The sequence below is a fragment of the Stegodyphus dumicola genome, chromosome X1, assembly GCF_044657685.1.
Source record: "Stegodyphus dumicola isolate Sdum_Otavi_A_Nest chromosome X1, ASM4465768v1".
In the NCBI taxonomy this organism is placed as follows: domain Eukaryota; kingdom Metazoa; phylum Arthropoda; class Arachnida; order Araneae; family Eresidae; genus Stegodyphus; species Stegodyphus dumicola.
Genome location: NC_140780.1, coordinates 56,254,000 through 56,269,234, shown reverse-complemented (window position 1 = coordinate 56,269,234; position 15,235 = coordinate 56,254,000). Strand labels below are relative to the sequence as shown.

Here is a 15,235-nt window from a genome sequence, read left to right as displayed (position 1 = left end):
CTTTCTTTGGATTAAGTTTCTTTATAATTTTCTGTATTTCTTTGGGAGAAGTCGGGTTGTTTTGATTTTCAGGATCTTTGCAGAGGAAATTGGTCACGTGATTGATAATATTAATATCATTCGGGTGTGGGAAAATATTTATATTAAACTGTTGTTCATAGTTATCAGCGAAAAGGTTGACAATTTTCTTATGATCGTAAATTTTGGTATTATTATCATCCAGAATCGGTCCAATATTGGAGGGAGTGCTTCGGAGAGCTTTAGCAACTTTCCACACAGAATGGTCGGTGTGCGAAAGACTTTCAATGAAGTTATCCCAGCAATTGTTTCTGTACTCTTGGATAAGTTTTCTGAGGTTTCGATTGGCAGCATTAAATCTTCTTTTGTCTTGGGTGGAGTGAGAACGTTGATAAATTTTTCTTAGTCTATTTTTCTCTGTAATTTTCTGTCTAATATTCTGTGGGACCGTATAATTAGTCTGTTTTGGAATAAATTTGGCGTGGTTGATGGCTTCGTTGATTTTACTGCTAAGATAGACTGTGGCATCATGAATTTCGCTTTTATTAGTCATTTTAGTGGTAGCAGATATGTTTTCTTCAAGGTGTTAAGCATAGTTTATCAGGTTCAATATTCCTTCTTTACCTTCTTCGGGAACATACAAGGAACTGACTAGGAACAGAGATCTTACTAAAGCTATGTTCACTAATTTGTAGTAAGTAGACAGGATACAGACGAAGGGTATACAAAAACCCTTTATTTTTCTCTATATACAATAACTTCCGTACTTCGGAATACAATGACCCGCCACTCGGGGTCTAACGTAAAAGTATAAAAATAAAACTAAACTCTAATTTAACTCTAGAATAATACACGTGGAAGATTGGCCTTATAATAACAGGAAGCGTATGTAGCACAGAGACTGTGAACACTACAATACTTTTAATTTATCAAGAGGATTAAAACCTCTGGCCTGGAAGGCAAACAGCAACTGCGTAACTTCTAAGGTAAGCGGCCTGCGTTGACTCACTGCTTCCTCTCTCTCTTGCTTGTCAAAAAGGCCACACTTAAATACTTGGCGTTCGCCAGACAAACTTTGCATAAAAACCTTCACGCTTATAATTCTGGCCGGAAGTAGAAAATAAGAAGTGATAGTAAAGATTTAAAATAAAATAAACATTTAGTAAAACTTAAGATCCTTACAAGTTTTCCCAATTAATGCGGCACGTTATAGGCGGAAGACCATGCTTTAAGCCATACAAAGTGAAGCGTACTGGTAGGTGATCTGAAGAAAGTTCATTATCCACTTGGAGAAAAGGTATTTGAGGAACATTGAAGGTAATTAAGATGTCTAATACATCAAAAGTATTTGAGATTTGATGAAGAAGAGTAGGTTCATCTGGACCATAAATGTTGATATCAGGGTTGTTGATGATGTAATTATTAAGAATAATTCCGTCTGGATTATTTCGCCTGGAGTTCCAGTTAGCGTCCTAACAATTTAGGTCCCCCTCAATAATAGTTGGATAACTTGAGAATATAGTCAAGATCTTGAGTGTTAAGGCTATTGTTGGGTGGCTTATAAACAGCAATGATGAGATATTCTTTATTATCATTGTTCAAAATAGATACACTTGCTTCAAAGCTCATAAGGAGAAGAGGAAAGATGGTACTGTTCAGACATTTTTTCATGAGAATAGCTGTACCGCCACCACGATTATGAAGACGGTCAGATCTATAGATGTTGTAGTTGGGAATTTTAAATTTGTCATTTGATTTGAGGTGGGTTTCACTTCATAAAATTACATCCAGACTGTGCTGGTTGATGTAGTTTTGAATTTCAATTTTTTGATTTTTAATACCATTACTGTTATAAAATATAAACTTGGCATAATTAATATGTTGCATGGTATTTGGATTAGCCGTATGGGCGTAATTATTGGCCGATGCTAATCGCACCACCGGCGCGATTAGCCGCTTAAGCTATTCGCACCAACATTAAGCACGCATGCGCATTGAGTTGTAAAAGGCGGGTTTCTACCTTGGCGTAGTTTATCATTTTTTAAGCGTTGGCGACTTTCAAAAGTTTAGAATGGAAAATGGGTTCCTTTTCTTATAAAAAGAAGGAACGCATTTCCTTTTATTAAAGTATATATAAAAAAGGCAGATTTTTATGTTCGCAATGTTTATCCTTTTCCTGAACGGTTTGAAGAGTTTAAATGACTGATTTAAAGGGGGGGAAATTGTGCTGACATTTTTTATACTTCTTACAATACATTTAGCTTTAAAGATGTGTTTTGCTCAATCATGCCTTTAATTCATTCCTCTTTGAAAAATTTCGTCCGATAAAAGATACTAACAATTAGACAGCGGATTTCTGTGTAGAAAATTTAGACATGAAATAAGTTAAAAGCGATTATATGAAATATTAAATGAATTATTCTGTATGCCTGCTTATTTTTTTTATGGAATTCCTTGGCATTTTCAGGACATAAAAAGTACTTCAAAGAACTTTGAAATATTAGTACAAACACATTAATCAATTAAATTGAAATAAATAATGGGATGTAATTTAAAAGACAGTTATAATTTAATGTAAGAGATTTAGATTTAAAAATTTGCACACACAAATGATTTATCAGATTTTGTAAGGCTTTATTTCATAAATAACTTTAATTTTGAAATATGGCATTTAAACCTATAAACCTGCGTGGATACTGAAGAAGTGCTGAATATATAAGAATATTATCATTTTCAGTAAGTTTTCTTACTGAATAATAAATTCTGACAGTCCTATGCTATAAGAACAGGTCTAAGTTTGCATAAAAATTCCTCTGTGAAATAAAAGAATTTAAGTAATTTCTGTAGCTTTTTTGTCAATACACTAAAGATTTTTAACTAATTTCTTGTCCTCGCTTGCAATCAGAACCATCATTAAATCCCTATTTTATCGAATCATTTCCTAAACATTATCATGTATATAGATTGACATCGTCTTTGTAACTGATAATTATTACTTGCAAATTATTCTCTTGCTGGTGAAATACTAACAAACCTTTCTATTGCTGAGTTAGGGTTAACAACCTTCCCTCTCACTACCGCCTGACTTACGGAAATCGGCGTAAAATGCGGCCGATGCTATTCGCACCAGCGGTGCGTATAGCCGCTTAAGCTATTCGCACCACCATTGACCACGCATGTGCATTGAACTGTTAGATCCATAACGGATTCTACGTACGCGAACCGCCTAAGAGTTGTAGTGAGTCTTTTTTTTTTTAAGGCGGGTTACTACCTTGGCGTAGTTTATCATTTTTTAAGCGTTGGAGACTCTAAACTTTTAGAACCATTTTGCTTTCTAAAAAGCAAAATTAAAAAGCAAAATTGGTTCCTTTTCTTATAAAAAGAAGGAACACATTTCCTTTTATTAAAGTATATATAAAAAGAGGTAGATTGTTCGCAATGTTTATCGTTTTCCTGAACGGTTGAAATAGTTTAAATGACTGATTTGGGGGGGGGGACAAAATCTTGTTTACATTTTTTTGATTTTCTTAGAATACATTTAGCTTCAAAGATGTGTTTTGCGCAATCAAGACTTTAATTCAATCCTCTTTGAAAATCTTCGTCCGTGGAAAGATAATAAAAATTACACAGAGGTTTTCTGTGTAGAAAATTTAGACATGAAATAAGCAATTAAATCAACTGTTAAATGACTAATTAATCACATAATACTTGTTAATAACAATTCTGTATGCCTGTTTATTTTTTTATGGAAATATTTGGCATTTTCATGACACATAAAGTACTTCAAAGAACTTAGAAGTATTAGTTCAAGCACATTAATAAACTGAATTGAAATAAATAATGGGATGTAATTTAAAAGACAGAAAAAAATTAATGTAAGAGATTTAGATTTAAAAATTTGCACACAGAAATGATTTATCAGATTGTATAAGGTTTTATTTCATAAATAACTTTGATTTTGAAATATGGCATTTGAGCCTATAAACATGAGTGGATACTGAAAAAATGATGAATATATAAGAATATTATAATTTTTAGTAAGTTTTCTTATTGAATAATAAATTCTGGCAGTCCTTTGCTATAAGGCGTCTAAGTTTGCATAAAAATTCCTCTGTTAAATAAAAGAATTTAAGTAATTTCTGTAGCCTTTTTGTCAATACACTAAAGATTTTTTAACTAATTTCTTGGCCTCGCTTGCAATCAGAACCATCATTAAATCCCTATTTTATCGAATCATTTCCTAAACATTATCATGCATACAGATTGACATCGTCTTTGTAACTGATAATTATTACTTGCACAATTATTCTCTTGCTGGTGGACTATAACAGCCGTTTCTATTGCTGAGTTAGGGTTAACAATCTTGGCTCTTACTATCGCCTGCCTTACGGAAATCGGTGTAAAATGCTGGTACCTGGGCTGATTGTGCGTATGCGCGAACGTAGGTGGTGTAAATAGGCTTTTAGCTATTCGCACCGTCGGTGCGATTAGCCACTGCGGTAAAATGCTGGTATCTGGGCTGCTTGTGCGCATGCGCGAAAGTAGGTGGTGTGAATAGCCTGCTAGGTATTCGCACTGTCGGTGCGATTAGCCACTGCGGTAATTATTCATGCTCGTTCTGGATGAATATCTTTAGTGCGAGCCATTGCAATCTTGAGCCTGGAGTCGGGGTTAGAAGCCTGCTTGTATTGCTGTTAAATTTGGTAAATTTCAGTAATGAACCCGGTGAATTATTCAAAGGATTGTTTTTCTATGTCTCTGTTTACTGATTTTCGTTTATTTTTGGAGGATTGGTCTTCTTTATCGTTATTATAGATTTCTTATATGTCGTTTTAAACAAGAAATCTGTATTATTTTCTTTAGTAAATTGTGGAAAAGAATGTTTCTGTTTTTTTTTTTCTTCAATTCTCCTTGCCAAAGTATTGGCTTAGTTTTAAAAGCTTACATTAGTACAAACTGTGACACAGTGTGTCTAGGTAAGATTGTTTCAAAATGTCTGAAAATAATTTCAAATATTTTCTCTCCAGTTGCTTTTCCTTCCCAAATATTACAACATAAAAAATATTCTACTGTGTCCTTTTCAAAAACATATCTCACATAAACGATAAATTGAAACATTTTAGTACTGTCGGTAGTTTCATCAAGTTTTATAGTAAAGACTGGATTTTGTATTCTATAGTGCCCGATATGATAAAAATTTGGTGAGAAACAGTATCTTATTTAATGCTATTGTTTTTAAATAGTTACTATATTTTTCTGCATGCATAAGTGATGTCATTTTAATTGATGAAGGAAGAATGAGCGATTCTCCAATTGTATGAGGTTTTAAATTTTTTGCAATTAAATATGAAACTGTTAAGGATGCCTGTAAATCCTTGTCAGGAACTGTTGTATATTTTTTCAAAAACACATTTTAATTTTAAATGCTCTCAGCTCATTCTTTAAAAAAATTCTTCAGATTTATTTACTTAATCTTTATGTTTAGTTTCTGAGGTACTTTTCAGTTTCACTGGCGCAAATCTCGCCAAGCAGACTTTGTTGACGACAACATACAATATACAAATAAAAAATGTTAACAGACGTTAGTTCTAAGAATTTTTTATTTTGAAGGCACAAAAATTTTAATATCTTTTAAAATTTTATAAAAAGCCAATAAATAGACATAATAAATTTGTTAAAATACATTAAGAATTTACTATGTTTTCATGGTTCAACATCCTGATTCTCCGGTTCGTATCACGTAACACCATGTGATCTCATCTCACGTAAACTACGCTACAAAGATCTAATTCTCTCAGTAATTATCTACATTAATTTCAAGTTAAATCTTAATTTGGAATACAAGTTTAAATGCAAGAATTATTTCAATTCGTACAAATAGTACAAATAGTACAGTATTCGTACAAATCCCTGTGGTGGCACTTGTATCTATGTGAAGCGTTCGTTAAAGCACCACATGATATCGTCCCCTGATTTAAATTTTTTGGAAGCGACAATCATCAAAATTTTCCTTCAAAATTCCTCCCCGCTGACAATAGTCTCAGCTTATCTACCTCCACTGTCTAGAGCACGTGGAAGGCCAGCTTTTCCTGTCAATGATTTTGATAAACTTTTGAATATTTCAAATCACCTAATAATTGCTGGTGATCTAAATTCACGCCATACCGCATGGTTTTGTTCTAATAGGAACAGGTATGGTATTAGTCTAAATTCATAGTGCCAGAGTAACCATGTACAGATCATAGCTCCTACCCTCCCGACTTTTTACCGTGTTAGAGGGTCGACTGCAGTTCTTGATCTGGCTGCCTTTTATAATATATTTTTTCGGCATGAGATAAAAGTCATTCAGGAATTGGACTCTGATCACTACCCCGTTTTGATAACCCTAGATATTCAAAATCGATACTCAAAATTAGAGGAGCAAGTCTCAACAAATTGGGACGCTTTTAGATTTATTTTGGAAAAAACTTCACTCCCTCCCATCAAAATTTCCAGCAATTCGGACTTTGACAGGCATATCAAAAGTCTGGAGTCTTTACTGAAAGAAGCGAGAGCTGCGGCTTCAAAACCACGCAAACACCCAGGTGCTAGGCTCCTACCTGAGACTAAATTCAAAATTAAACAGCGAAATTACTTGCGAAGAATTTGGCAAAGGTCACGAGATCCCAATATCCGTGCCCAATTTCGCACGATACAGAACGAGATAAGGACCGAAACCCGCTTATTAAAACAAGCGGAGTGGAAAACATACATTGAGTCCCTAACGACTGAAGACAAATCGATTTGGCGCGCAGCCGCCCGATTACGCAAACATAAAACATACATTCCGCCCCTTCAAACGGCCGATGGCGCACAGATGGCCTACACTGACTCAGAAAAGGCGATTATTTTTTATTTTGCCTGCATTATTGTGCATAATGCAATCGCGCAGTGCATACCAACCATTATGCTACATAAATTTAATTATATTTGAGAGGAAAAAAAAACAAGAAACGAATGAGTTTCCACAGTCGCGCACAAGCTTACATTCAGCTTAAATCAATGCAAAAATCTATGTTGATCTGAGGAGAGAAAACTTCAATGACGTCACAGCCAATAGGCAGCGAGAACGCATTTTCGTTTGTTTACCCCAAGTGAGCTAACCTGTTCTTTCTACGGACCTTGGGTGCGATTAGCCACTGCGGTCAAATGCTGGTATCTGGGCTGCTTGTGCGCATGCGCGAAAGTAGGTGGTGTGAATAGCCTGTTAGCTATTAGCACCTTCGGTGCAATTAGCCACTGCGGTAATTATTCATGCTCGTTCTGGATGAATATCTTTAGTGTGCGCCATTGCAATCTTGAGCCTGGAGTCGGGGTTAGAAGCCTGCTTGTATTGCTGGTAAATTTGGTAAATTTCAGTAATGAACTCGGTGAATTCTTCAAAGGATTGTTTTTCTATGTCTCTGTTTACTGATTTTCGTTTATTTTTGGAGGATTGGTCTTCTTTATAGTTATTATAGATTTCTTATTCATAGATTTCTTGAGGAATTTCCTGTAGTTAACGGTGTTTGGATTGCTCTTGGTAATCGCCCCATATGATTGGTTGTACGGGGCAGTGCCCAAATTACGTGATTGGCTGAGAGTAGAGTGAGTCTGTTGATTTTGCATATTTGGGGAATTTTTTGGTGTATCTTCATTAATTTTTTCAATATCTATATTTCCTCGTGTTTTGGGGCATTCCTTACTACAAGATGCATGTCCTCCTCCACAGAGGATACATTTCGCAGAAATTCTTTACCTGTTTGATGGCGCTGGAAGGATTTGAGATTCTCGGCGCATCTGACGTTTTGTCAACGAACGTTTCTTCTTAATACGTGACATAGCTAAAGCCTTTGACAGGGTTTGGCATGACGGACTTATTTACAAGCTCATGCGACTTGGGTTTCCGGCTCACATCATTAAAATTATTAGCTCGTACTTAGCCGGACGAAGCTTCCGCGTACGAGTTAACCACGAACTCTCCACTCCCCGCCCGATCCATGCTGGATGTCCTCAGGGCAGTCTTGTCTCACCTCTGCTCTTCAATATCTATATCAACGCCGTGCCTAAGGCACCTAGTATCGATTTAGCTTTATATGCAGACGATACGGCCATCCTAACTCAACATAACAACATCACCACGGTAATCTCTACATTACAGAGTTACTTTCAGCCTTAGAACTCTGGCTCGGACTGTTTAAAATCAAAATTAATGTCGCTAAATTTGATGCCACTTTATTCATCCGAAGAAACATCCCTCGTTTGGATAATCTAATTTTCTTCGGTGAACCTATTCCCTGGGTTACTACTTACAAATACCTTGGTGTTTTACTAGACTCAAAATTAACTTGGCAACTTCACATTCAAAAAATTATTGCGAATGCGGAAACTGTCAAAGCCAACCTGCGCCCCTTTTTCGCTAAAAATAGCGACCTGTCACTTGATAACAAGATCTTGCTTTAGAAATCTATCATAAGGCCTATTCTCACTTACGCGAGTCCCATCTGGGGCTCAGCTGCTCTGACTAACCGTAAACACGTCCAAATTTTTCAATCAAAATTTTTACGGCAGATATTAAACGCTCCATGGTTCATAAGGAACGGTGACATTCATAACGACCTCAAAATTATGCCCATTAATCGCTTTATACAGCGACTTTCGGAAAGATTGTTCAAAAACATCCATCTTGTTGGAAATCCAGTATTACATACCCTGCCGTTATATGATCCTGCGGTTGCCTCTTCTAAAAAGCGACCCAGAGCAATATTACAAGCTGATTATGCTCAACTACCTTTTAAACGGCGTCGGTATTGGAATACAGACGCCCAAGTGGATGCTTTCCTCTCGTTCCTAAACCCCAACCGCCCCCGCGTTAACAATGCGTAAGGGCATTGACCGGGGGAACCCTGTTCTTTAACTCTTTAAGAAGAGTCTTCTAACGTTTCTTTAACAAGGGACAACTTATCTCCGCAGCCGCACGCGACTGCACTTAATTTCTCAATAGCTTCTTAAAAGCTTCTTTTCCACCCGCTAAACGGGTTGCTTTCGACCCCCTAAGGGGACCTTTTAACGTCGCACTAAATAGCGACCAATAATTTTCTTCTCCTGCTTCAGTGTATCACACTGAACTGCTACCAGAACCCGCCCAACGGGTTTCGCCCCCAGCCCTTTTTGCCCAACTCTCCGGATTGTCCTAAGGATTTTATTTTGCTGTTGATATCAAGAATCAAGGAAATGTATTGCACCTTTTTATTCTTTTCAAAACTTTTTGAATGTTGACTCCTCTTTCAAAATTTATTCCTGGCCCTTTTTAAACACAAAATTTAATTTAAAGACTTTCTAAGAGTTTTCCTTTTTTCTCATGCGGAAGGCATTATCTGAAAAGCTTTTATTTTTATAATTAGGCTTCAAAATTTTCCCTTATTAGATGAACCCCTCTTTTGATGTAATTATTCTATCTCTGATGATGCGGAGTTAAAGGCCTAGCCTAGCGCACTCCGTAAATTAACTTCCTTGATCCTTGATTACGTGATTGGCTGAGAGTAGAGTGAGTCTGGTGATTTTGCATATTTGGGGAATTGTTCGGTGTTTCTTCATTAATTTTTTCAATATCTATATTTCCTGGTCTTTTGGGGCATTCCTTACTACAAGATGCATGTCCTCCTCCACAGAGGACACATTTCGCAGGAAATTCTTTACCTGTTTGAGGGCACTGGAAGGATTTGAGATTCTCGGCGCATCTGACGTTTTGTCAACGAACGTTTCTTCTTAACACGTGTTCCTCAATTTCCTGTACAGGCGGTCACAAAAGTATTCGATTACCGGTACCCTATCAGAAAATGACAAGATGGCGTTTTTTCTCTCTATCTCTCTCGTATTATTTCATCCTAGGTTTTCTTCTTTCCTCATCTTGGAAAAGACTGAAAAATGGTCACTATCTCTCTTTGAATTGGGACGCCATTTTGAGAAAAGCGGACGACATCACCTTGGAGAACGGATATGACCCAAGGAGGTTAGAATATAAGGAGGAGGGTTCGCAGTTTCCTCCACTATCGGGAAATGAAACTCCACTGAACAAGCGGCGTCCATGTTTGTAACTTCAAAACATTGCATTACGTCAGTGAAAAGTACGTGTTTTTAAGCTGTTCCGTGCATGTATTTTCCACTAAATATATGTAAAATTTATAATGAAATTTTACATATTTTATATATGATATCTTATAAAGATGATAATACCCGTAATTTACTACGTACAGAAAATCATTAAGAAATAGTTCGAAATCTAAATGCATGTGCATAACATTAAAGCCTTTAAAAATAGAATTTGTTTAGGTTTTATTAGCAACCTGTGGGTGTACTTTCCAGTTTTTCCTTTAAGAAGTGATATTTCTGATTTATTCACAGTATTGTAAAATTTTAAAGAATCATTTAAAATATATTTAACCTGAAATTAATAGCAGATAATTATCTAAAAAAATAGTCACAGGTTGCATTTTTTTTAAATGAAAGTTTTAAACTCTTTTCATAACTAACAATCTTATAACAACAAGAATATAAATATTAATAAAATAAAACAGATTCATGTGAATTATGTGATTTCAGTTTATACGCGTTTCATATTTAAGAATCTGAAAGAAATTGCCTTGAATTAAGCTAAATTAGAGAAATATACCTATACTTTTGGATACATCTTTACACATGTTCAGTTGTGTAAATATTTTACTCACTTTTATTGCTATACTGCCCACAAATTTGTAAATTTATGCAAAAACATTTTAACAACAGAAAAGTTAGTTTATCTTGATCAAATGCACAAATTATATTCTTAACAGTTCAAAAATTTTAAATTGGATAATAATTAATACATAAAGAAAAGCATTACTTTATTTAATACCTTTAAAAACCATAAAAATAGTAACAATTGGTGTCTAATTTTTCATGAAGATTATCAAACGAATTACCTAAAACGTTCAAATTATACAGTTTAAATCCTAGCATACATCATTGTGTGTTAAGGAACAAAGATTCCAGCTATAAACAGAAACATTAAAATGTATTTAACATATTTTGATTATTATTAAGTCCCTTTTTTACATCTGGAAAAAAAAAACAACATGACATTGTGATATTTTTTTACCATAGTTATCAAATTACATAAAAAAAAAAAAAAGAAAATCAATACTTACGCGTGAAAAGTAATCCCAGGAATCTTTTTCAAAAATCTTTTTGTGCATCCATATACAACACAAGATGACATGCTTCAAAAAGGAAAGAAAAAAAAATATTCCAATTACAGACTTCCTTGCACAAGTCACAGCGATAACAGGAACATGGCCGCCAAGCCTCACCGTTTGAGTTGAACCTTCCCTCCTTCTATTCCAAGGAGGTTAGAATAGAAGGAGGGAGGGTTCGCAGTTTCCTCCACTATCGGGGAATGAAACTCCCCGGAACAAGCGGCGTCCATGTTTGTTACTTCAAAACATTGCAATACGGTAGTGAAACGTACGTGTTTGTAAGCTGTTCTATGCATGAACTTTCCAGTAAAAATATGTTAAATTTATAATGAAATGCTTCGCTATTGTTAGTTTTTTGTTTTAAAGTTATAAAGGTGATATCTGTAATTTACTAAGTACAGAAAATCATTAAGAAATATTTCGAAATCTAAATGCATGTGCATAACATTAAAGCCTTTACAAATTATGTTTCTGCATAATTTCAAGAATTTGTTTAGGTTTTATTAGCAACTTCTCTGGTATACTTTCCAATTGCTTCTTTAAGAAGTGATATTTCTGATTTATTCGCAATATTATTATAATTTATTAAAGAACCATTTTTACCTGAAATTAATAGCAGATAATTATCTAAAAAATGGTAACATGTTGCTTTTTTTTTAAATGAAAGTTTTAAATAGATTCTTTTCACAATCAACAACCTTATATCAACAAGAAAATAAATCTTAATAAAATAAAACAGATTTATGTGAATTCAATGATTTCAGTTTATGCGCGTTTCATATTTATGAATCTCAAAGAAATTACTTGAATTAAACTGAATTACAGAAATATACCTATATAAATTTTTGGATATATCTTTTCACATGTTCAATTGTGTAAATATTTTACTTACGTTTATCGCTATACTGCTCAGAAATTTGTCAGCTTCTGCAAAAACATTTTAACAACAGAATAGTTTATCTTGATCAAATGCACAAATTATATTCGTAACAGTTCACAGAACTTAAGAATGAATAATAATTAATACATAAGGAAAAGCGTTGCTTTATTTAACACCTTTACAATTCATAAAAATAGCAACAATTAATTTCTTACTTTTCATGAAAATTATAAAACGAATTATCTAAGCGTTCAAATTATACAGCAAGCATATAATCCTAGCATATATCATTGTATGTTAAGGAACGAAGATACCAGCTGTAAGCAAAAGCATTAAAATGTATTGTATTTAACATGTTTCGATTATTATTAAGTCTTTTTTGTCACATCTGGAAAGAAAACAACATGACATTGTGACATTTTTTTAACATATTTATGAAATTACATAAAAAAAAAAGAAAATACTTACGAGTGAACAGTAATCCCAGAAATATTTTTCGAAAATCTATTTGTGCATCCATATGCAATATAAGCAGACATGCTTCAAAAAGAAAAGGTAAAAAAAAAAAAAAATGTTACTATTACAGACTTTCTTGCACAAGTCACAGTGATAACAGTAACATGGCCGCCAAGCTTCACCGTTTGAGTTGAACCTTCCCTCCTTCTATTCTAACCTCCTTGATATGACCAAAGAATATGTATTGTTTTTGCATAGACATTCTTTGATATGACCGCTCACCACGCCCAAAGAATCTCCATATGTATTCTTCTGTGAAATAGTTGTTAAAAATAGTTAATTATGTATGGATTACTAATTAGGTACTTAAGGAAAAAGTATGTTTTAATTATTTAGCACATTCAGTTATATTTCTCATAATTCGAAACTTTTATCATGTTATTCGATGAGGGGTAGGGCTATGGCGCCCAGGCACCCTGGTGGTTAAGCACCGCAGTTCAACTCCTACCCCTCTCCCTCTCTACTAGCGTCTACATCTCAAAACGGCAGCCTATGAGAGAGGCGATTCTATTATTTTCATCGGGGAGTAGAGGAGTTAGAATGGTTTTCTGAGGAATGCAATGGCAGTGGACTATATGTTTGCTTACATTTGGAAGTTCAAAAAATTGCTAAGGTGGATTGCCTTAGTTTCTACGATTACTTACAGGGAAATATTAGGCAGTTTTTTCGGTTTGCTGATAGAGGGTAAATAGGCAATTTACCTTTATAATCCGCGTTTATCTATTTAAACTTCAGAAGATTTAAGATGAAGAGAATATATTTAACACAACAGAACACAATCGTAAGACTTGTAAATCTTTTAAAAGACAACAGCAAATTTTTAAACATTACTGTAAAAAATATCATCTCTTCTAATTATAATAAATAATGAGATAATGCATGGATGAATTGTTAATTATATGATAACTATGCATTTATAAAAAGTTTTTAATGATGAACTATAAATAATATTTTTAATTATCGATGTGTTGTTTTTTAAAAGATTTACAAGTCTTAAGCTGGCGTTCTGTTGTGTTGAATATATTCACTTCATCATAAATCTTCTGAAGTTTAAATAGATAAACGCGGATTTATAAAGGTAAATTATCTATTCGCCCTCTATCAGCAAACCAATAAAAACTGCCTAATATTTCCCTGAAAGTAACCGCAAAAACTAAGGCAATCCACCTTTGCAATTTTCTGAACTTCCTAATGTAAGCAAACATCGTGCACTGCTGTTGGCGTTCCTCAGAAAACCATTCTAACTTCCCTACTCCCCGATGAAAATAATAGAATCGCCTCTCTCATAGGCTGCCGTTTTGGAATGTAGACGCTAGTCTCCCACTCTTTGAATTGGGACGCCATTTTGGGAAAAAGCGGACAACTCCATCTTGGAAAAACGGCATTAGATATGTTTTGGCTTGCTGTATTTAAGTCGGGGTGGAATCCAGTCAGCTAGGCATGTTCTTTTCCTCTGTGAAATATTGCTGTCATTTCGTTGAAAGTGACCTGGTAATATTTCAGGATAAACACCTCGTACGTTGGGCTAAGCTGTCACCTCTCATGCATGAGAGTACCTAGGTAAAGAACTTAAAATTAGAAACGTTTCTTACGTAAAAATTCTGATTGAAATACTTCTTTTAAGTTATGTGACATAACTTTCCAAAATGTCACTAATTGTGTGTGTGTGAATTAAGGTCGTTTAATGTACAACACCTGCTTCAAAAATAACAGTAAAGTTTATTTTGTTTATTTGTCATTTAAAATTACCGGCTTATTGTCTTTCGGTGCCATCTTTCTACCATCGCCGAAATTATTTACTCTTCTTGAAGATCATTATCCCATTTATTGTGTGTATCCGTAATAACTGTATAATTTGTTTTTCTTTCATTGTTAATGTTGTACCCATACATTAAAAACACCATTCGCTTACTGTACTTCGTAGTATTAGGAAAATCATTTGCTTTTCTATCGACTGCAGTCATGATTTTAGTAACAATGTAGCACATTGCTGGAATTTAAAACAAAGAAGGCTACTTTTGAAGTTCTATATATATAGAAACAATATTAGATATTTCTCTTTGTGTATAATTATTCTTTAATTTCAAAGTAGTTAAAATCTAATGATTCCTTTTTTCCCTCTCTTGGCCTCTTCTAGTGTAATTTGTCATCATTTTTGTGCACTCTTGGCTTGCAGAACATCATATCATGAAAGAAAAAGAACGAAGATGAAAAGAACGGAGAAATAGTGCAGAGCAAAAAGACATCTGTGGCTGGTAATTCTTGTTTTATACTAACTTTATTTTCACTACAAATGCTTGAATGTTATAATTTGTAGGTCACTTTTCACATGTTGCTTTATATTGGAGTTTTACTACTTATTTATTTTACGTGAACGCTTCATATTATGTTTTAATGTTTAGGGTAGCATTTATGCATTAATTTCTTAGGTTTTGAATTCCATATTGAAGTGTCTGAATTGGTTCTTTCTTTATATTGTATTGTAATATTCGTAGTGAGGTTGAACTGTTAATCACACTATAATTATCAGAAGTCTGAGATTTGTTAGAGTTCTGTTGCTTCTTAGTGG

At 34.3% G+C, this 15,235-nt stretch overlaps 1 long non-coding RNA gene across 1 annotated transcript in view; it reads left to right on the top strand.

Moving 5' to 3' along the window:
* LOC146993153 (uncharacterized) overlaps nt 1-14,916 on the top strand; it is a 104,892-nt gene extending 89,976 nt beyond the window's left edge. The window contains exon 3 of the long non-coding RNA XR_015038499.1: nt 14,804-14,916. This is a non-coding gene — a long non-coding RNA (uncharacterized LOC146993153). The remainder of the gene's footprint in view (nt 1-14,803) is intronic.
* Nucleotides 14,917-15,235: the final 319 nt, after the last annotated feature.